The sequence below is a fragment of the Nerophis ophidion genome, linkage group LG05 (assembly GCF_033978795.1).
Source record: "Nerophis ophidion isolate RoL-2023_Sa linkage group LG05, RoL_Noph_v1.0, whole genome shotgun sequence".
NCBI lineage: Eukaryota > Metazoa > Chordata > Actinopteri > Syngnathiformes > Syngnathidae > Nerophis > Nerophis ophidion.
In genome coordinates this window covers 35,043,862-35,068,218 of record NC_084615.1, presented here as the reverse complement: position 1 = coordinate 35,068,218, position 24,357 = coordinate 35,043,862, and the positions used below count along the sequence as shown (strand labels likewise).

General features: G+C 40.3%; 1 long non-coding RNA gene across 1 annotated transcript in view; it reads left to right on the top strand.

Moving 5' to 3' along the window:
* The window catches only part of LOC133552356 (uncharacterized), a 34,288-nt gene extending 14,360 nt beyond the window's left edge, over positions 1-19,928 (top strand). Inside the window, exon 4 of the long non-coding RNA XR_009806677.1 lies at positions 16,725-19,928. This is a non-coding gene — a long non-coding RNA (uncharacterized LOC133552356). The remainder of the gene's footprint in view (positions 1-16,724) is intronic.
* Positions 19,929-24,357: the final 4,429 nt, after the last annotated feature.

Sequence of the window (24,357 nt, the reverse complement as noted above, 5' to 3'; positions counted from 1 at the left end):
AAGACTTGAAATGACTCAAAACTCAAAATGCAGGACTTGGGACTTGACTTGAAACTTCCCAGTATTGACTTTGGACTTGACTCGGGACTTGCCTGTCTTGACTCAGGACTTGACTCGAGACTTGAGGGCAAAGACTTGAGACTTACTTGTGATTTGCAAAACAATGACTTGGTCCCACCTCTGGTATGTATATATATGTATATATATATATGTATATATATATGTATCTATGTATGTATATATATGTATATATATGTATGTATGTATGTATATGTATGTATATGTATGTATATATATGTATATATACATGTATATATACATATATATATATATATACTTGTGTGTGTGTGTATATATACGTGTGTGTGTATATATATATATATATATATATATATATATATATATATTTATATATATATATATATATATATATGTATATATGTATTCTATTTTGTCCAAATTTTTAAGGACCAGCGGTAGAAAAATTTTAATCTACTTGTTTATATACTGTCAATATTTTCTTACTATCTCTTTTAACATTTTCCATGTACACTTCTGTTAGAATGTAATAATCACTTATTCTTCTGTTGTTTGATACTTTACATTAGTTTTAGATGATACCACAAACTTGGGTATCAATCTGATACCAAGTCATAACAAGGGCATACATTTGTCATTTTCAAAGTCCTCATGTGTCCAGAGACATATTTCCTGAGTTTATAAACAAAATATACATTTTGAAAAATACGAAAGAAGATGCCCAAAAATATCGAGGTAATCATAGTAGTATCGATTAGATACTCTCTTGTACTTGCTATTATTACAGTGGATTTTAGGTGTAGATCCACCAAAATCAAATTACAGGATGTTATTTAGGTAGTTTGCTCATTTTCCTCAACTGGTAACATGTGGTTGTTGTTGTTTTTTTACATCTGTAGCATCATCTACAATGATACTAATAATTGCTATTGTGACATCTACTGGACTTATTTAGAACATCAGTTTCTTTTATTCAAAAATGTCAGCTCATTTTTATACTTGACAAACCCATCCTGCGGGCCGGATAAAACCTGTTCAGGCCCGCGGGCCGTACGTTTGACACGCCAGGGTTAGAGAATGTTAGGTGTTAACTTGCAGCAGGACAAAGATGGCTGCAAATAAGAGTTACATTTTCATATAGCAATATCACTCTTGTTTTTGTACACTTGGTTGTCTATTTTGTATGCAAGACTGCTTCTCTTTGTGTGCCCTGTGTGTACTTGCAGCTGTGCCACAGTCGCCGAGTAGTTTTACCGGGCTGCTACTCTGCAAGCCGGTCATGCACCCTCATTGGCTGTTGAACGCGCTGCCTTTGCCAATGACAACAGAACTAGGTTTTATGGCCCTGCTGCTGATGTTTGCAATCAATTTTGGTAGGTGTGTATGTGGCAGGGGAGAAACAGCATGCTCATCAACAAGCATGCACACTGGGATTGGACAAAGGCAGTATGATGACACTGGGAGCAATGTTTTGGGCTTTATTATTCCGAGGGACTCTTTTTCTCTTCTCTTGCAGGCAGTTGATGGCTAAAATGCTGAGAAAGGTCAAAGAAGCAACAGTGGAACTCAGCAAAGTTCAACACTTTGAACATCAAACTAGCAACCTGTACACGACAGTACATGGAAAGAGATTTTGGGTAAAAAAAAAAAAAGACATTGTTTTTGCATTGGATCACTACTGTGGATACCGACCCAGTAGATAAATGAAAATCGATAGGAATAGTCCTTGATAAATAATAGTGATAAGATGGCAGTCGATAAGATCGGTCGCAGAAAGCAGCCTCGCCGAGAACGCCGCACATTTAAAGGCCTACTGAAATGAGATTTTCTTATTCAAACGGGAATAGCAGGTCCATTCTATGTGTCATACTTTTTCAATTCGCGATATTGCCATATTTTTGCTGAAAGGATTTAGTAGAGAACATCCACGATAAAGTTCGCAACTTTTGGTCGCTAATGAAAAAGCCTTGCCTTTACCGGAAGTCGCAGACGATGACGTCACATGTTGATGGCTCCTCACATCCTCACATTGTTTATAATGGGAGCCTCCAGCAGCAAGAGCTATTCAGACTGAGAAAACGACAATTTCCCCATTAATTTGAGCGAGGATGAAAGATTTGTGGATGATGATATTGATAGCTTCACCTCCGGAAATTTTAAACAAGGAAACACCATGTTTGTGTGGCTAAATGCTAAAGCTTCCCACCTCCATCTTTCTACTTTGACATCTCCATTATTAATTGAACAAATTGCAAAAGATTCAGCAACACAGATGTCCAGAATACTGTGTAATTGTGTGATGAAAAGAGACAACTTTTAGCCGCAATTTGTGCTGCGCTATGTCCCCTGCGTCATCATTCCGTGACGTTTTCAACAAGAAACTCCACGGGAAGTTTAAAATTGTAATTTAGTAAACTAAACCGGACGTATTGGCATTTGTTGCAATGTTAATATTTCATCATTGATATATAAACTTTTAGACTGTGTGGTCGGTAGTAGTGGGTTTCAGTAGTGCTTTAATCTTAAAGGTTTTAAACCCATAACTCGTTTAAAGACAGCTTGAAGTTTTAATAAGTGAACTGCATTTAATCAACCAAGGAGTTGCTGCACTCACCGTCCTGCTAACACTCCTGCCTGTATCGCTACCTGCTACTACACAAGGACAATGATAGTGCTGACCTTTCAGCAGCTCGCCGTCAACTCCTTCTGTACTCTACCTTCTTGAATAGGGGGCCTCCACCAGTGCAGAAAACAAATGGGAGAGTGAACGGGGATTTGAAAGTCCGGACTGCATTAGTGCACTATGTAGCGATGATCCTACAGTATCAAGGGCTGGAATTATGGCTTAAAATACCAAAAATTATTCCCGGGCGTGGCCACCGCTGCTGCTCACTGCTCCCCTCACCTCCCAGGGGGTGATCAAAGGTGATGGGTCAAATGCAGAAAATAATTTTGCCACACCTCGTGTGTGTGTGACAGTAATTGGTACTTGAACTTTAACTAGCAGAACTTAATCTCAGACTTCTGGGGCTGTTGGCAGAGCCCGAGGGGTTTGCACCTATGCTAACACCATCACAAGCAGGGATGTAATGGGACTATAAAAATTGAACCCATTACCTCCCTGCTTGGCACTCAGCATCAAAGGTTGGAATTGGGGGTTAAATCACCAAAAATGATTCCCGGGTGCAGCCACCGCTGCTGCTGCTCACTGCTCCCCTCACCTCATAGGGGGTGATCAAGGGTGATTGGTCAAATACAGATAAAAATGTCACCACACCTAGTGTGTGTGTGACAATCATGGGTACGTTACTTTAACTTTAACCTTTGTGTGTGCGTGTGTGAATTATATTTATATAGCGCTTTTCTCTAGTGACTCAGAGTGCTTTTACATAGTGAAACCCAATACCTAAAAGTTACATTTAAACAAGTGTGGGTGGCACTGGAAGCAGCTGGGTAAAGTGTCTTGCCCAAGAACACAACGGCAGTGACTAGGATGGATTAAGCGGGGATTGAACCTGGAACCGTCCAGTTGCTGGCACGGCCACTCTACCAACCGAGCTATACCGCCCCAAACCTTTGTGGTTCTGACTTATCATCCAAGCTACCGCAACCAACAGTGGGCTGCAGGCAACTACCGGAGGTACCTAGTTACAACCACCAGAGTTACAACCACACCCAACCAGAGTTACAACCACCAGAGTTACAACCACCAGAGTTAGAACCACACGCAACCAGAGTTACAACCATCAGTTACCACCACCATAGTTACAACCACACCCAACCAGATATACAACCACCAGAGTTACAACCACACCCAAACAGAGATACAAATATCAAAGTTACAACCACCAGAGTTGCAACCACAGTTACAACCACCAGAGTTTAAACCACACGTGACCAGAGTTACAACCACTAGAGTGACAACCACCAGAGTTACAACCATACGCAACCATAGTTACAACCACCAGAGTTACAACCACACTCAACCAGAGTTACAACCACCAATGTTACAACCACACGCAACCAGAGTTACAACCACCAGAGTTACAACCACACCCAACCAGAGATACAACCACCAGAGTTACAACCACCAGAGTTGCAACCACAGTTGCAACCACCAGAGTTACAATCACACGCGACCAGAGTTACAACCAGCAGAGCTTCAACCACACGCAACTAGAGTTACAACCACCAGAGTTGCAACCAGAGTTACAACCACTAGAGTTACAACCACCAGAGTTGCAACCACATGCAACCAGAGTTACAACCACACACAACCAGAGTTACAATCACTAGAGTTACAACCACCAGTGTTACAACCACACACAACCAGAGTTACAGCCACTACAGTTACAACCACATGCAACCAGAGTTACAACCTCCAGAGATACAACCACACACGACCAAAGTTACAACCAGCAGAGTTTCAACCACACGCAACCAGAGTTACAACCACTAGAGTTACAACCACTAGAGTTACAACCACCAGAGTTACAACCACATGCAACCAGATTTACAACCACCAGAGTTACAACCACACGCAACCAGAGTTACAACCACTAGAGTTACAACCACCAGTGTCACAACCACACGCAACCAGAGTTACAACCACTAGAGTTACAATCACACGCGACCAGAGTTACAACCAGCAGAGTTTCAACCACACGCAACCAGAGTTACAACCACCAGAGTTACAACCACTGGAGTTACAACCACCAGAGTTACAGCCACATGCAACCAGAGTTACAAACACCAGAGTTACAACCACACGCAACCAGAGTTACAACCACTAGAGTTACAAACACCAGAGTTACAACCACACGCAACCAGAGTTACAACCACTAGAGTTACAACCACCAGTGTTACAACCACACGCAACCAGAGTTACAACCACTAGAGTTACAACCACATGCAACCAGAGTTACAACCACCAGAGTTACCACCACACGCAGCAGTATGCGAGCTAACACAAGAGCTGACTCCTCCAGCAGCGGGCCACCAGCTATTGCAGGAGCTACAACTACCAGCAGCGAGCCAGGGGATAGCCCCCATGTTACAACCACCAGCAGAACCAAAACCTGCAACCGCTAATGTAACAAATAGACAATTGAAAACTAAGCAGCTACAAACTGTTAATCTTGCGAACTTTATCTGGGACCCTGTAACTAAACCATAGGGAATTTTTGGTGGACACATCAATATCAGAAACCCATCCATCCATCCATTTTCTACCGCTTATTCCCTTTGGGGTTGCAGGGGGCGCTGGTGCCTATCTCAGCTACAATCAGGCGGAAGGCAGGGTACACCCTGGACAAGTCACCATCTCATCGCAGGGCCAACACAGACAGACAACATTCACACTCACATTCACACACTAGGGCCAATTTAATCAACCTATCCCCAGGTGCATGTTTTTGGAGGTGGGAGGAAGCCGGAGTACCCCGAGGGAACCCACGCATTCACGGGGAGAACATGCAAACTCCACACAGAAAGATCCCGAGCCCGGGATTGAACCCAGGACTACTCAGGACCTTCGTGATTGTGAGGCAGACACACTAACCCCTCCTCCAACATGCTGCCAATATCAGAAACCTTCTATCTAAAATTAGAACTGTAAAAAACATTGGATGATTCAAATATTTAGAATTTTCAGAAACAAAAAATAGCCCAGCAGGCACCTACGCCATTTAGAATTACAGTTTTTTTTAGAAGAGACCGACCTAATAAAAAGGGAGGTGGTGTGTTATGTTAAAAGGAAAATCCAATGCAAGCAGATAAATCTTCCCCAAAACAGCCAGGAATTCGTAGCAGTAACAATTTACCTATTTCCTGAAATGTCTTTTAATGTTTTATATAGGCCACCTAATGAGAAGGATGTATTTTTGTGACATGTGTACTTAAAAACTGCAGTAATAAGGGAACGACAAACCCCGTTTCCATATGAGTTGAAAAATTGTGTTAGATGTAAATATAAACGGAACACAATGATTTGCAAATCCTTTTCAACTCATATTCAGTTGAATATGCTACAAAGACAACATATTTGATGTTCAAACTGAAAAAAAATTTTTTTTTTGCAAATAATCATTAACTTTAGAATTTGATACCAGCAACACGTGACAAAGAAGTTGGGAAAGGTGGCAATAAATACTGTTAAAGTTGAGAAAAGCTCATCAAACACTTATATGGAACATCTCACAAGTGTGCAGGCTAATTGGGAACAGTTGGGTGCTATGATTGGGTATAAAAGCAGCTTCCATGAAATGCTAAGTAATTCACAAACAAGGATGGGGTGAGGGTCACCAATTTGTAAGCAAATTGTCAAACAGTTTTAGAACAACATTTCTCATCGAGCTATTGCAAGGAATTTAGGGATTTTACCATCTACGGTCCGTAAAATCATCAAAGAGTTCAGAGAATCTGGAGAAATCACCGCACGTAAGCGATGATATTACGGACTTTTGATCCCTCAGGCGGAACTGCATTAAAAACCAACATCAGTGTTTAAAGGATATCACCACATGGGCTCAGGAACACTTCATAAAACCACTGTCAGTAGCTACAGTTGATCGCTACATCTGTAAGTGCAAGTTAAAACTCTACTATGCAAAGCCAAACCCATTTATCAACAATATCCTGAAACGTCCCCGGGTTGGCTGGGCCCGAGCTCACCTAAAATGGACTGATGCAAAGTGGAAAGGTGTTCTGTGGTCTGACGAGTCCACATTTCAAATTATATTTAGGAAACAGAGGACGTGGTGTCCTCCAGAACAAAGAGGAAAATAACCATTCGGATTGTTATAGGCGCAAAGTTCAAAAGCCAGCATCTGTGATGGTATTGGGATGTATAAGTGCCCAAGGCATGGGTAACTTACACATCTGTGAAGGCACCTTAATGCTGAAAGGTCCATACAGGTTTTGGAGCAACATATGTTGTCATCCAAGCAACGTTATCATCAACTCCCCTGCTTATTTCAGCAAGACAAGTGTAAAAAAAGAGTGCGGGTACTTTCCTGGCTCGCCTGCAGTCCAGACCTGTCTCCTATCGAAAATGTGTGGCGCATTATGAAGCTTAAAATACGACAGCGGAGACCCCGGACTGTTGAACGACTGAAGCTCTACATGCAACAAGAATGGGAAAGAATTCCACTTTCAAAGCTTCATTAATTAGTTTCCTCAGTTCTCAAATGTTAATTGAGTGTTGGTAAAAGAAAAGGTGATGTAACACAGTGGTGAACATGCCCTTTCCCAACTACTTTAGCAAGTGTTGCAGCCATGAAATTCTAAGTTAATTATTATTTGCAAAAAAAAATAAAGTTTAACGAGTTTGAACATCAAATATTTTGTCTTTGTAGTGCATTCAATTGAATATGGGTTGAAAAGGATTTGCAAATCATTGTATTCCGTTTATATTTACATCCAACACAATTTCCCAACTCATATGGAAACGGGGTTTGTATTTTGATAGGTGGTTTAACCTAAATTGGTTGGATAAAGCATGGTTCAATGCAGTGTAACCTAACCCAAATGATAAAGAATCCCACCAGAATAACAACCGCCGCTAAAGCACTGCTAGACTTGATATTTACAAGTAAATCAGATCGTGTTAACAAAACGTAAAAGGTAATAACCGGTATATCCGACCATAATCTAACATTGGTCTTAAGGAAACTAAGAGGCGTTATAGAAACAAAAATAAAGAAAAAGCCTACATATCATTCATACCAAGGTGTCACATGGAGCTTTTGGATACTGAAATAAAAACGACTGTTCATAATAATATAGTTTGTGGCCAGGACTGTGAGCCGCGTTGTAGTGCTCTTAATAATGCAATCATCCAGATTCTGTCTAAATTGACAAAAACACAACCGCAAAAATATAAAATTAAAACAACTTTCCCATGGCTTAGTGAGAGGTTACAGCTTTTAAATGAAGGACAGGGATGCTTACATAAAATATCTCAAGTAAAGGTTGATGACTGATCAGTTAATCTTCAAAAGTCTTAGAGACAAAGTTACAGAACAGCTCAGAGACCTTTACTTAGAAATATCAAAACAGGCTAGAGGGAATAGTAAAATGATACGTAAGTGTATTGACAATCTATCTGGGACAGAGCGGACTAGAAATGGACCCATTGAATTTGACAAACGCCTGCAGCAACGGAACACTCGCACTTTGTACACAAGCCACTGTAAAGGATAGCCTAATGGTTTCTAACTTGTTCAACAACTACTTTGTAACTTCAATCTTCTGAGTAAACCCTCGAGCACAGCATTATCATCTACTGCTGCCTGGGACTATGGCCTGTGGTCTCACAGGAGGACTACAACCCACTCTGATGAATATGGAATGTGTGAGTGAAGGCAAGGTCAATGGAATGATCTCCTCACTCTCAAGCTCAAAAGCTAAAGACTCACAGGGACTTGATCCACTTTACTAAAGTATAAATAGTTTTTTGCAAGACCTGTAACTTACATAATTAATCAGTCGTTAAAAGAATGAGTATTCCCATTACAAATGTTCGATAACGGCTTTTTTGCCGATATCCGATATTCTCCAACTCTTAATTACCGATACCGATATCTCGTCCCTGAGAGAGCATGAGGAGGTTGCTTTGGGCGGGGTTATGGTGGGGGCGGTAGCGTCCCGTAAGAGTTAGTGCTGCAAGGGCGTCTGGGTATTTGTTCTGTTGTGTTTATGTTGTGTTACGGTGCGGATGTTCTCCCGAAATGTGTTTGTCATTCTTGTTTGGTGTGGGTTCACAGTGTGGCGGATATTTGTAACAGTGTTAAAGTCGTTTGTACGGCCACCCTCAGTGTGACCTGAAAGGCTATCAAGTATGCCTTGCATTCACTTTTGTGTGAAAAGCTGTAGATATTATATGATTGTACCGGCACGCAAGGGCAGTGCCTTAAAGGTTTATTGGTGCTCTGTACTTCTCCTACACACAGCGGCGTATTAAAAAGTTAGACATTTTACTTTTTGAAACCGATACCGATAATTTCCGATATTACATTTCAAAGCATTTATCGGCCAATAGTATCGGCAATCCGATAATATCGGACATCTCTAATTTCCATCCTTCTTCAAAACCGCAATTAAAACACCCATTTTCAAATCAGGAAACAAAAATAACTTTAAAAACTATAGACCAATCAGTATACTTCCTGTTGTTTCTAAAGTTATTGAAACATTTTTTTTCCGAATAGTTAATTGAGTACCTTGATAATGGAAATATGTTACATCCCATGGCTTCCGATCCAAACACTCCACCAACACAGCATGCAATTACTTCCTCAAAGTGATCAAATCCAGCTTGTACAGGGGAGGTGTGGCCGGGACCGTTTTCCTGGATCTACGTCCTCATCATCATCATCATCGGCGGTCACTCGAACGATTATGATGATCCTCCTGGTCGGGGTGTATCCCTTTATGGAGGATGCCTGTGCGTGACTTTGGTGCACAGACAGTCACAACACGATCCTTGACAGAATCGGGTCAGGGTCCAGTTGCATGGAGTCTAAGACGACTGGCGACCCATTTCTGCTGCAGTCTTCTTCTGCCATCTCAGCCATTGTTGTATTTCTTAAATTTACCCTCTTCCGCCTGCTCCGGCGTTGAGGTCTTCACCGTATCCCTTGCTAGGGGGCAGTCAGGTACTAGGCCTTTGCCAAGGGCCACCTGTGGTAACAGTAGTAAAGTTAACCTCCTAGTGCCCCAAGACCCCATAGAGGAGCCTCCACTGCCGGATGCACTCAGGACCTCCTGGATCTACGTACGACGTGTGACACAATTAATCACTCAGTGCTGCTTGCAAAATTACTGAATTTCAATTTCTCCTCAAACACTATCAGTTGGTTTCCATCTTACTTCGCAGATCGCTCCCAGCATGTAAGAATGAAGACATAACTTCACCACTCAGTTCCTGTACCAACGGGGTACTTCAAGCGTCTATTCCTGGGCCACTGCTCTTCAGTTTGTACATTAATGACCTACCTTCCATCTCTGAGGATGTTGAGATCTTGATGTATGCTGACAACACAGTTTGTTTACTCACGGTTCCGATGCTAATCTGGTTGCAGCTAAGCTGTCTGTAGTAATGTCAAAAGCAACAGAGAGGCTGAAGGAGTCCTGCCTTACGCTGAACACAAATAAAAATGCCACAATGTAATTTTGAAAACAAACCAAATCGAACTGTTCTCCCAAACATCTATGTGAATAGTTACATGATCAATAATGGTGAGGAAGTTAAATATCCAGGCGGGATACTGGATCCTACACAAAATTTTAAAAATAATGTTAAAAAGCTATGTCTTATTTTGAAATATAACATTACTAACTTCCAGCACATCATTTGAAGCAGATAATTTGTTTCCTAATACAATGATCATATCACATATCTTGTACTGTATATCATCATGGTCTCAAAAAAAACTGATCATTACATAATCAAGCACTGAAAATCCCTGATAAAAAGCTTCTACGATACCACCATTGTAATATCCTTGAAAAATTTAGTATACTTAGCTCAGATATTCCAATATCCGCCTGGTACATAAGATCCTAAATGATGTTGCTCCACCACCCTTAAAAATATACGTACAGCCAAGCTCTCAACTAACAAGCAGAGTGTTAAGGTGTGTATCCAGGGGCGACTGTATTGTTCCAAAAAGAAAGTCTGCCTTCTCCCAATCAGCCTTTTACTACCAAGCTATCAAAGAATGGAATGGGCTCCCAAACAATCTAAAGAACAACTCATGGCAGTCAAAGACTGTCTTTTAGACCACCAGTCCTGCTCACATTAAAAGGGAACATTATCACAATTTCAGAAGGGTTAAAACCGATAAAAATCAGTTCCCAGCGGCTTATGTTATTTTTCGAAGTTTTTTTCAAAATTTTACCCATCATGGAATATCCCGAAAAAAGGCTTTAAAGTGCCTGATTTTCGCTATCTGTAAATCCACCGTCCATTTTCCTATGACGTCATCTAGTGATGCCAATGCAAACAACATGGCGGATAGCACAGCAAGATATAGCGACATTAGCTCGGATTCAGACTGGGATTTCAGCGGCTTAAGCGATTCAACAGATTACACATGTATTGAAACGGATGGTTGGAGAATGGAGGCAGATAGCGAAAACGAAATTGAAGAAGAAACTGAAGCTATTGAGCGAATAGCTATTGAAGCTATTCGGTGATCGCCTTCTAACCAACGATTGAGTGTCACAGGGTATCCATACATCTCTGTGCCATGTCTGTCGTAGCAGACCAAACGAGGGAATTTCACATCTTTTGACACTGGAGCAACTTAAATCCGTCGATTGGTAAGTGTTTGTTTGACATTAAATGTGGGTGGAGGGAAAGGCTGGATGCATATATAGCTACAAATGTACATACAGCTTGCCTAAATAGCATGTTAGCATTGATTAGCTGGCAGTCATGCCGCGACCAAATATGTCTAGCACATAAGTCAATAACATCAACAAAACTCACCTTTTTGATTTCGTTGACTTTATCATTGGAAATGAATCTGCTTCGAGTGTTGCAGTATATCCATACATCTCTGTGCCATGTCTGTCGTAACATCGCCGGTAAAATGTGCAGACCAAACGATTAGCAAGCCGTGCTAATCGATGCACACGCCACGTAAATCAACTTGAATCCGTCCCTGATCGTATTGTTACACCCTCCGACAACACACCGACGAGGCATGATGTCTCCAAGGTACGGAAACAGTCGAAAAAACGGAAAACAACAGAGCTGATTTGACTCGATTTTTGTAATGTGTTTGAAAAATGGCGGTTGACTACCTATGTGACGTCACTTTGTGATGTCATCGCTCCGAGAGCGAATAAAAGATAGGTGTTTATTTCGCCAAAATTCACCCATTTAGAGTTCGGGAATCGGTTAAAAAAAATATATGGTCTTTTTTTCTGCAACATCAAGGTATATATTGACGCTTACATAGGTCTGGTGATAATGTTCCCCTTTAACGATACCAGGCGGGTATTTGTCCATCAGATGATACCCTTGCAAGTACCATGGGATGTCCACCAGAGTACCAAGCTAATACGCCATCTTGTTTACGTATGCAGTACCAATGGGGTATATAGCTATTGGATGATACCCTCGTGGGTACCATCTGATCGCTACTGTACTATATGTTGTGTTATGTGGATTTTGATAAAAGAAACTGTTGCACATTATATACTTCTGCACTTTAATCGATGCTGTTAAAATATTGTAACTTGCACATTCTTTGTGTATTGCACTTGTTTTTTAAATTGCATTTCATTATATAATTTCAATCATATGCAATTTTAATCTTGTGTAAATATAATTGTGGATGCTAAATGTGCCATAAAAGGACTACGGATGGAAATTAGCCTGGTGCTAAATCTTGTCCAGCCATCTTTTTAATGTAACTGCACATCGTCCTTCAAATAATCCATCCATCCATCCATCCTTTTTCTACCGCTTGTCCCTTTTGGGGTCGCGGGGGGTGCTGGAGCCTATCTCAGCTGCATTGGGGGGGAAGGCGGCGTACACCCTGGTTAGAGTGTCCGCCCTGAGATAGGTAGGTCGTGAGTTCAAACCCCGGCCGAGTCATACCAAAGACTATACAAATGTGACCCATTACCTCTCTGCTTGGCACTCGGCATAAAGGGTTGGAATTGGGGGTTAAATCACCAAAATGATTCCCGGGTGCGGCCACCGCTGCTGCTCACTGCCCCCCTCACCTCCCAGGGGGTGAACAAGGAGATGGGTCAAATGCAGAGGACCGATTTCACCACATCAAGTGTGGTACTATAACTTAACTTATATAATTACTAATTATTGTTATTTGTACATACACTTACAAACACATAACTATTAAAATGGTCTGGCTTTATTAAAAACAAGCTTTTTTTCCTCCACAGGTTGATGACAACTGATGTTGCCAAATGTATTATATATTCATCATGTTAGCTTTCTGCTAACTTTACAAAGCCGTTTCTAGAGAGAGTTTGCTCGCTGACCTTTGGCCGCCTCCTCATAAATATTCTTTTTAACAGTCTTTTCTTTTGTTTAATATTCCCTGCAATGTGGCCGAGTGGAACGTCTTTCCGTGTTACTCTAAAAAGTGTGTGTGCGTGGCGAGTCTGCCGCTTTGAAACTTACCGTTCAAACATTCAGTGACATCTCTCTCTTTCCCTCGGCAGAAACTCTCCTCTTTTGTTCACTCTTCAAAGGAGGCACACGCAGGAAATATACTTTGTATTTTTTATATCCCTAAAGAGGAAGTTAAGTGCAGGATGGAACAAAGTGAACTCAAGTCCATTAGGACAAATTGTTTGCTTTCGTTTTATGTTTGTTGGAAAAGGTCACTAAGAACTTAAAAACACCTGCGTCCTTCAATTAGAGTGGTGGACTTGTACCCAGACTTGGTTTACAATGGACCTGGGCTATGGTACTGCAAAGTAAATTGGTCGTAATAATTGCAATATAGTAACATCATTTTATGATAACAAACTCATGACATTGTGTGTTTTGCTTACGTAGGAACCGAATCTGTTACCTTAAAGGGGAACTTCACTTTTTTTTTGGCATTTTGCCTATCGTTCACAATCATAAGAGACCAGAAGAAAAAAGTTTTTAGTTTTTTTTCTTCCATTTTTTAATATAAAAATCAGCTCGTTCTCGGTGGCTCGCAATGCAGCTAATGGGATCAAACAATTCTCCCTCGAAATCACTTTAAAAATGCATTCAAAAACCATCAGCAAAACTTCATTAACGTTCCGTAACCTTTATAATAACCATCGTCAATGTAAGAACGAACACTGAGGAACTCTTTTCTATTACAGCAATTTATCTGCATGCTTTGGTATTAGCCGTAAAAGCTAGCTACAACAAGATATAAGCCAGCTTCTACTACAACACGAAACGCTTTTGGGTTTGTAATACACAACGCAATGTGATATGCCACCTGAAAAACATGAACAAATTTCCAAATTTCCTGTTTTGTTTGTACACAGCTGTATGGTGTGCTGCGTGTATTAAAGTGACTCACTCAATGGACGTTTCCTATTGATTTTGGGTAGGCAATCCATTTATGTCAAAATACCTCGTCTCCAAATTCCATATTTATAGAGTCAAATTTGCTTTCATCTCCCTCTCCCTGCTTTCGTCTGCTCCGTCTCACGCTTCCTTTGTGCTGGCTTTTATAAGCAGCAGTATATTTAGCTTCAAAAAGTAAAAAATATAAATGCAGCACAGTGGATTAGGGGTTAGTGCGTGCCTCACAATACAAAGGTCCTGGGTTCGATCCTGGGCTCGGGATCTTTCTGTGTGGAGTTTGCATGTTCTCCCCGTCACTGCGTAGCTTCCGTCCAGGTACTCCGGCTTCCTCCCACCTCCAAACACATGCACCTGGGGATAGGTTGATTGGCTACATTAAATGGTCACTAGTGTGTGAATGTGAGTGTGAATGTTGTCTGTCTATCTGTGTTGGCCCTGCAATGAGGTAGCGACTTGTCCAGGGTGTTCCCCGCCTTCCGCTCGAAGGCAGCTGAGATAGGCTCCAGCACCCCTCATGACCCCGAAAGGGACAAGCTGTAGAATACTGATGGATGGAAGTATAAGGTTGTGAATCCTCATTTGTCCAAAAACAGTTGTCTTCCTTAATTGTTACCAAGTCTGCTATGATTAGAAAACACATTCATGTTTGATTCTGGAAGTAGGAACACACATGTTGCCAGAAGTCAGACATGCGCTGCTGTTGAAACAGAAATCAATGCGCGGAATAAATCAGTCCCGGAAATGATTAAAATGACTAAAATACGGTAAATATTGTATTTATCACATACTGTTATGAACATGTCTGTTACTACATTTTATCTAGACTTGCAGTGTGTATAGTACTATATGTACTGCTCTTTTGTCCTGCACTACAACGAGCTAATGCAACAAAATTTCGTTCTTATCTGTACTGTAAAGTTCAAATTTGAATGACAATAAAGGGAAGTGTAAGTATATAAAACAATGCTGCAGGATTTTTAAGTTAATTTCAAAGGCTTTGAAGGCTACAATGGTGACTCTCATTAGCGGCATCTTCCAAGCATTATATCTTTAAAATCGTAAAAAAAAACAGACGTGTTTTTGTCTCTCATAATGATTGTGATCGATAGACACAATTCCAAAAAAAGTGCAGTTCTCCTTTAAAGGGGCTGTTTGCAACCTTTACATGAATGTCTAGAGGACGCTGACTTTACAATGTGTTGTAAACATTACATACTGCTTCTTTCAAAGAAGGGGGAGAAACTGTATACATAATAAGGCTGTGAAAATTAACAAGTTAACTCATGGGATTAATCACAAAACAAATCTCAATCATGCACACACTTAGATCAATCATGCAATTTGTTTTGACTGTACAAGCTTTTTGCGGTACCTTATCCACCACTCTACCACACAGGCCTGATTGGTGGATTTCTGCAGAGATGCTTGTCCTTCTGGAAGGTTCTCCTCTCTCCACAGAGGAATGCCATATTCTGAGAGTGACCATCAGGTTCTTGGTCCCTTCCCTGACTAGACGAAAACGAATGCAACAATGTACAGAGACATCCTGAATTAAAACCAACGCTTCCAATCCTGATGGAGTTTGAGAGGTGCTGCAAGGTAGAATAGGTGAAACCGGTGAATCAACAAAATAGTGAAGGGAATTATATTTATATAGCGCTTTTTCTCTAGAGAAAATGCGCTATATAAATATAATTCACTTCACTTCACTAGTGACTCAAAGCGCTTTACATAGTGAAACCCAATATCCAAGTTCCATTTAAACCAGTGTGGGTGGCACTGGGAGCAGGTGGGTAAAGTGTCTTGCCCAAGGACACAACGGCAGTGACTAGGATGGTGGAAGCGGGAATCGAACCTGCAACCCTCAAGTTGCTGACACGGCCACTCTACCAACCAAGCTATGCCGCCTTAAAATATTAAGCAAAGGTTGGGAATACTTATGTACATGGGATTTTTTTGTTTTATAGTTTTAAAAAGGTCGCTAGATTAAAGAAAAAACTTTTCAAGTTTTCATTACAGGATATTGTTTGTTGAATTCTAAAGACAAAATTGAAAGTATTCCATTTTCCAAGACTGTTACATAACAAAATGTGGAAAAAGTGAAGCGTTGTGAAGACTATCAGGATGCACTTTATAATTGTAATGTCTAAACATTGTTTCCATCCATCCATCTTCTTCCGCTTATCGTAAGTCGGCTCGCAGGGGAAACAACCGAAGCAGCGAAGCCCAGACATCCCTATCCCCAGCCACTTTGTCCAGCTCTTTCTGGGGGATCCCATGGCGTTCCCAGGCCAACCGGGAGACATAGTCTTCCCAACGTGGCCTGGGTGTTCCCCGTGGCCTCCTACCGGTGGGTTGTGCCCAAAACACCTCCCTAGGCAGGCGTCTGGGGGGCATCCTGACCAGAAACCCTAACCACCTCATCCGGCTCCTCTCAATGTCGAGGAACCTCATCGGCCTTACTTTGAGCTTCTCTCGAACAGAGCTTCTCACCCTATCTCTAAGGCAAAGCCCCGCCACCTGACAGAAGAGACTCATTTTGGTTGCTTGTACCCGTGACCTTGTCCTTTTGGTCATAACCCAAAGAACATAGATCAACCTAAATATTGAGACCTTTGTCTTCCAGCTCAGCTCCTTCTTTACCACAACGGATTGATCATATCCACATCACTGCAGACACCGCACCGATCTGCCTGTCGATCTCACGATCCACTCTTCCCTCACTCGTGAACAAGACCCCGAGGTACTTGAACTCCTCCACTTTTTTTGTAAACGTTAGTTGTTTTTTTCGTTGGTTGGTGTAATGATTAATTATTTGTCAGGGAACTACATTTGTTAGCATAAAAGTTCACAATTGTCTTGACACTACTTCGTAAGCAAAAAAATAGGATCATAAGAATGACTGATTAAAAAAAAAAAGAAAGAAAATATATATTTATAAAGTAAAATGAAAATATCTTTAATACATACTAATTAGAAAATTATTATTGCAGTAATTTAACACTAAATAATAAGAATGAAAGTCATACTTTTTGGGGAGCGCTCAATGACATTTCTGAATGTTTTATCCATCCATCCATTTACTACCGCTTATTCCCTTTTTGGGGTCGCGGGGGCTGGCGCCTATCTCAGCTACAATTGGGCAGAAGGCGGCGTACACCCTGGACAAGTCGCCACCTCATTGCAGGGCCAACACAAATAGAAAGACAACATTCACACTCACTGTATTTTTGTTATTCACACGCGAACAATGCTGCACAACAGACCGCACCTATGTCATTCACATGTGAATAATGCTGTATAATAGACTGTATTCATATCATTCACATGTGAGTGTTCCAGTCTTCAATAAAGAGATAGTAATGTTTACATTGAAAAACAAACTACAGTGCATTTTTCTTTTTGTATTTATTGTACTTTTCGTACAAAATCCTAAAATGATACACTACTACATTACATTGCATTATTGATCAAGTTTTTTTTTGTTTTCCTTTATTCCTTATTAGCAAAATTGGTTTTTTGCCAAAGACAGACTTTTATGCGGCCTTGCACAATACCATACACTGTACTGAATTTTTCGGATTATAGGTCGTGAGTATACGTCGCACCGGCCGAAAATGCATAATAAAGACGGAAAAAAACATATATACGTCGCACTGGAGTATCCATCCATCCATTTTCTACCGCTTATTCCCTTTGGGGTCACGGGGAGCGCTGGTGCCTATCTCAGCTACAATCAGGCGGAAGGCGGGGTACACCCTGGACAACTCGCAACCTCATCGCAGGGCCAACACAGATAGACAGACAACATTCACACTCACATTCACACACTACAAGTCGCATTTTTGGGGGAAATTTATTTGATAAAATCCAACACCAAGAATAGACATTTGAAAGGCAATTTAAAATAAATAAAGAATAGTGAACAACAGGTTGAATAAGTGTACGTTATATGACACATAAATAACCAACGGAGAACGTTCCTGGTATGTTAACGTAACATATTATGGTAAGAGTCATTCAAATAACTATAACATATAGAACATGCTATACGTTTACCAAACAATCTGTCACTCCTAATCGATAAATCCCATGAAATCTTCTTCTTCGATGTCGCTTCTTAAATACTCTACCAACTCCAAAGGTATGCGCCGCTTTCTCTTGTCGTTTTCTGCTGCATATTTCACTACTTCCAGCTTGTAATCTGCAGTACATGATTTCCTTTTCGATGCCATTTTTGTTCAGCCCTTCTCAGTTTTTTAAGTTACCGCCAACGATGAAATGATCCAGTTTATGAGCTACGGCAGCAGCATATAGCAGTTAGCATTCCATCAGCCACAATACACTTCTACTATGGCCATCCCCCGCCAAATTCTTATTGGTTGACGTGTGTGTGACGATGGCTAACATTTTCTTCGTCTCTTCCGCGAATGAGAAAAAAATAATATTATTTGATATTTTACGGTAATGTGTTAATAATTTCACACAAAAGTCACTCTGGAGTATATGTCGCACCCCCGGCCAAAGTATGAAAAAAACTGTGACATATAGTCCGAAAAATACAATATCAATTGAATTGAGTTCTGTGATTTGGGGATTGCCCATATAAGTAAAATACTTTAGTTCTCAATTTCATCCATTCATCATTCGACCCATCCATTTTTTACCGCTTGTCCTTCTATGGGAGCCTATCCCAGCTGAAGTCGGACGCTCTTGATGGAAATAATCCACCCATTTATATGATGAATCATTTTACATTAGCATCTATAAAGACTCGGTAGTGAATGGTAAAGTATGTGACTATGTGTTATATATGGACGGGAGAGGAAGCAGGTCACATTCCCTGTGGAGACCCACTGGGGGATCATATTCAATGCTCTTTATATGCACAGTTACTCCCTTCATGTCGGATCTCCATCGCTCTCTCTTCTTTCTCTATTCATCTTTTTCTATTTTTTTTTCCATGCACAGAGCCCCCTGCTCACTTTCTGCCTCTCCAGCTCTCTTACACTGTAAAAAAAACAACAGACTTTGATATACTGTGTTTCTTCCTTCTCTCCTGGCTTTCCCGCTGATACAGGCGCCTTGGACAGAGGCAATAAAAAAAGATGAGAGGTGCGTTAAATGGTTGCTAAACAAGGTACACATACATAATAAGGTACAGTCTTCTGTATAATATTCATTACGATATATGAGGTGCCGACTTGTCCAGGGTGTACGCTGCCTTCCGCCTGATTGTAGCTGAGATAGGCACCAGTGCCCCCCGTGACTCCAAACGGAATAAGCGGTAGAAATGGATGGATGGATGGATTTGTGTTTATATTTCCACAGGCCACTCCTTCCCCTCTTCCTCAGGGCAAGTATCACACTGTTGTTTGAAAATGTCACTCAAACTCTACTAATTCATCCATGGTGTCATGTCTCTTTTTTAACCACACCTCCTCAAGCCCTGCTGTTTTGGAAATGCTGAAGGCGGGCGGCGGTTGCTCATCGTTGTGGCGCCAGACAGGAAGCAGCTGCCCTGCTGTGCAGGAAATGGACAATAAGGGACAAAGCGGGCTTCAGGCATCGACGACAAGACAATAAGTGAGCGTAGGTCAGTGCGGAGACAATATGAATACACTTGACTGCAGTTAACATGTAGCATTAAGGGACAAGCGAGAAATTAGTAGCATGTACGCAAAAGTAGTGCACTTTAGTTAGAAGAGCTACAATATAAATGTGACTTTTCCTTTCATAAAATCGTATGCAACCACCGCTGGAAAATTATGCATTTATTCAGCATGTTGATGGACACCTGTTGAATAAAAAAAAATATTGTGAGTGTGAATGTTGTCTGTCTATTTGTGTTGGCCCTGTGATGAGGTGGCGACTTGTCCAGGGTGTACTCCGCCTTCTGTCCGAATGCAGCTGAGATAGAATCCAGCACCCCCCGTTGCTCCAGAAGGGACAAACGGTAGAAAATGGATGGATTGAACATATAGCATTAAGGGAAAAGCAATAAATTTGTAGTATGTACGCAAAAGTAATGCACTTTAATTAGAAGAGCTACAATTTAAATGTGACTTTTCCTTTCATAAAAAATTAAAATGATGCATTTCTTCAGCATGTTGATGGACAACTGTGGAATAAAAACAAACCATTGTCAATGGGAATGTTGTCCGTCCATCTGTGTTGGCCCCGTGACGAGGTTGTGACTTGTCCAGGGTGTACTCAGCCTTCCGCCCGAGTGCAGCTGATAGGCTCCAGCATCCCCCGTTTCCAAAAGGGACAAGCGGTAGAAGATGGATGGATGGAACATATAGCATTAAAGGAAAAGAGAGAAATTAGTAGCATGTATGCAAAAGTAGTGCACTTTAATTAGAAGAGCTACAATATAAATGTGACTTTTCCTTTCATAAAAAATAGAAAATTATGCATTTCTTCAACATGCTGATGGACAACTGTTGAATAAAACCAAACCATTGAGAATGTGAATGATGTCTGTCTGTCTGTGTTGGCCCTGTGATGAGGTGGCGACTTGTCCAGGGTGTACCCCGCCTTCCGCCCGAATGCAGCTGAGATAGGCTCCAGCACCCCTCGCAACCCCGAAAGGGACAAGCGGTAGAAAAAAATGGATGGATGGAACATGTAGCATTAAAGGAAAAGCGAGAAATTAGTAGCATGTACACAAAAGTAATGCACTTTAATTAGAAGAGGTACAATTTAAATGTGACTTTTCTTTTCATAAAATCGTATGCAACAATCGCTGGAAAATTATGCATTTCTTCAGCATGTTGATGGACAACTGTTGAATGAAAAAAAAACATTGTGAGTGTGAATGTTGTCCCTCTATTTGTGTTGGCCCTGTGATGAGGTGGCGACTTGTCCAGGATGTGAACCGCCTTCCGTCCGAATGCAGCTAAGATAGAATCCAGCACCTCCCGTTACCCCAGAAAGGTGTCCCACGGTTCGATTCAATATCGATTCTTGGGGTCACAATTCGATAATATATCAATTTTTTTCGATTCGATTATCGATTAAAAAACAATATTTTTCCGATTCAAAACAATTCTGTTTTCATTCAATACATAGTATTTCAGCAGGATCTACCCCAGTCTGCAACATGCAAGCAGAGTAGTAGATTTAAAAAAAAAAAAAAAAGCTTTTATAATTGTAAAGGACAATGTTTTATCAACTGATTGCAATAATGTAAATTTGTTTTAACTATTAAACGAACCAAAAATATGACTTATTTTATCTTTGTGAAAACATTGGACACAGTGTGTTGTCAAGCTTATGAGATGCGATGCAAGTGTAAGCCACTGTGACACTATTGTTCTTTTTTTTTTTTTTTTAATAAATGTCTAATGCTAATGTCAATGGGAGCTTTTTAATTACTGCTATGCTGAAATTATAACTAATATTGACACTCTTGTTGATAATATTCATTTTTGTTTCACTACTTTTGGTTTGTTCTTTGTCGTGTTTGTGTCTCCTCAATTGCTCTGTTTATTGCAGTTCTGAGTGTTGCTGGGTCAGGTTTGGTTTTGGAATTGGATTGCATTGTTATGGTATTGCTGTGTAGTGGTTTGTTGGATTGATTAGAAAAAAAACCCCCATAGATTTAAAAAAAAAAATAGAATCGATTCTGAATCGCATAACGCATTCAATTCGTATTCGAATCGATTTTTTCCCACACCCCTAAGGTTTACTCATTAATTTGTTTAGTAAAATTATGTTGTTCATCTTCAAGAGGAAAAAAAGTAGAAGCAGAAGCCAACAATGTCCTTTTTTTTTTTTTTTAACTTTTATCATATTCTCTTTAAGCATGTTCTGACTTATTACTGTAGATAGCCAAATTATTTAATTTGAAAATAATAATGATAATATGTATCGTTTTTGCTTTCACAGGATGTTCAGCATGTTTGAAATAATGGCATATAATTTACTGTTCTATAATGCTAAATACTGTATATACTCCCTAAGCAGATTAATGAAATATTGTATTTTTTTTTTATACCATATCCAATATGTCCTACTATTGGAAATACTTTGAGCTTTCATATAATCGTATGATAGAAAACAATAGACGATGTTTGAAGTAATAGTAGCTCTGGTACGTACTTTTCCGGCCTGTCATTGCCATATATGATCCTATTTGTCATCACAGCATGTGTGCTGAGGCCCCCCATAAAAGGACAAACCTAAACAATGAGTTCATACCTCTAAAGCAAGCGATCAGGGCAAAAAGGGAAATGATTGGCATGCCGTAGGACAAAGCATTGTCTGTAAATAGTGCACCTCCTGCAGACTTCCTTATCGCAGTGGCATCGCTCGGATTTTCGCCTCTGATGTCTCCGCTTCCCATTGTTGCTGGAGAGACTGGAATCTCGCAGCTGGTACAATAGGACTGACAATGCAGGCCTGGGAGGCAGGGCAAAGTTGGGATTGCTCTACATGGTCGGAGGGCTCGTTATGCTACGTGGAGTTTTTGGTCCTGACTCTTGAATGACCAATACAGTATTTCTTTTGTTCTGGCTTCAAAACATATCCATCATTACTGACAATATTAATACATGCAACAGGTTGTGAGGCCAATTTATCCAATCAGAAGCCTGAATAAAGTCTTTTCTGAAAAAGGCACAATGACTAACATCAAAGAAAAGAGGACGTATAACACATACACAAGACCTATTTGCAATAAAATTAAATGAAAATAAATGTTAAATTAATCTAAAACATAGCACAAAAAATGTATATATTTTCTAAAATAATTTATACTAATAAAAATAGATACAATGAAACATAAATATACAGTACAGCAAATTAATGTAATTAATGCTTCTGTATTGATATACATTGTAGGAACCAGAATATTAATAACAGAAGGAAACCACTAAAGATTTCCGATAATGGCATTTTTGTCGATATCCGATATTACCCAACCCTTAATTACCGATTCCGATATCAACTGATACCGAAATATATACAGTCGTGGAATTAACACATTATTATGCCAAATTTTGTTGTGATGCCCAGCTGGCTGCATTAAACAATGTAAAAAGGTTTTCCAAAATAAATCAACTCAAGTTATGGAAAAAAATGCCAACATGGTACTGCTGTATTTATTATTGAAGTTACAAAGTGCATTATTTTTTTAACATGCCTCAAAACAGCAGCATGGAATTTGGGACATGCCCTCCCTGAGAGAGCATGAGGAGGTTGAGGTGGGTGGGGTTGGTATATTGTAGTGTCTCGAAACAGTTAGTGCTGCAAGGGGTTCTGGGAATTTGTTCTGTTGTGTTTATGTCGTGTTACGGTGCAGATGTTCTCCCTAAATGTGTTTGTCATTCTTGTTTAGTGTGGGTTCACAGTGTGGTGCATATTTGGAACAGTGTTAAAGTGATTTATACGGCCACCCTCAGTCTGACCTGTATGGCTGTTGACTAAGTATGCGTTGCATTCACTGTGTGTGTGTGTGTGTGTGTGTGTGTGTGTGTGTGTGTGTGTGTGTGTGTGTGTGTGTGTGTGTGTGTGTGTGTGTGTGTGTGTGTGTGTGTGTGTGTGTGAAAAGCCGTAGATATTATGTGATTGGGCCGGCATGCAAAGGCAGTGCCTTAAAGGTTTATTGGCACTCTGTACTTCTCCCTACGTCCATGTACCGCTCCGTACAGCGACGTTTTAAAAAGTCTTACATTTTACTTTTTGAAACCAACACCGATAATTTCCGATATCACATTTTAAGGCATTTATCGGCCAATAATATGGGCAGTTCGATATTATCGGACATATTTAGAAACAACCCTTTTTTGTAAATGAGTGGGAGTGAGGTTTTTGGGGGGGTGTTGGTGCATTAATTGTAAATGTATCTTGTGTTTTTTATGTTGATTTAATTAAAAAAAATAGAAGTAAAAATAATGTATACAGTATTTAACTGTATTTATATAGTACAATTCTATAAATAACAGAAACCTGTGCACAATTTTTAAAGCATACACATTCATAGACTTCGTGTTTTTGAAACTCATTTCCAAAGGCTTTTTAGTAACCTAAAATATAGTTTTCCCGTCAACATTACACAAAAAAAATCTTACTTTAGTAGTACATCAACTTATGAGTTGATTGGTTCTGTGACAGAGCGCTTAACTCAAACCACCTGTATCTCAATCCAACGTCACCCATTTAAATAAACGCAAATTGGTTTAATGAGTGCTCATGCGCCACAAAACCTCACTATTTTGACAAGTAACATGCCTTTTAATAGGAAAAACAAGCTT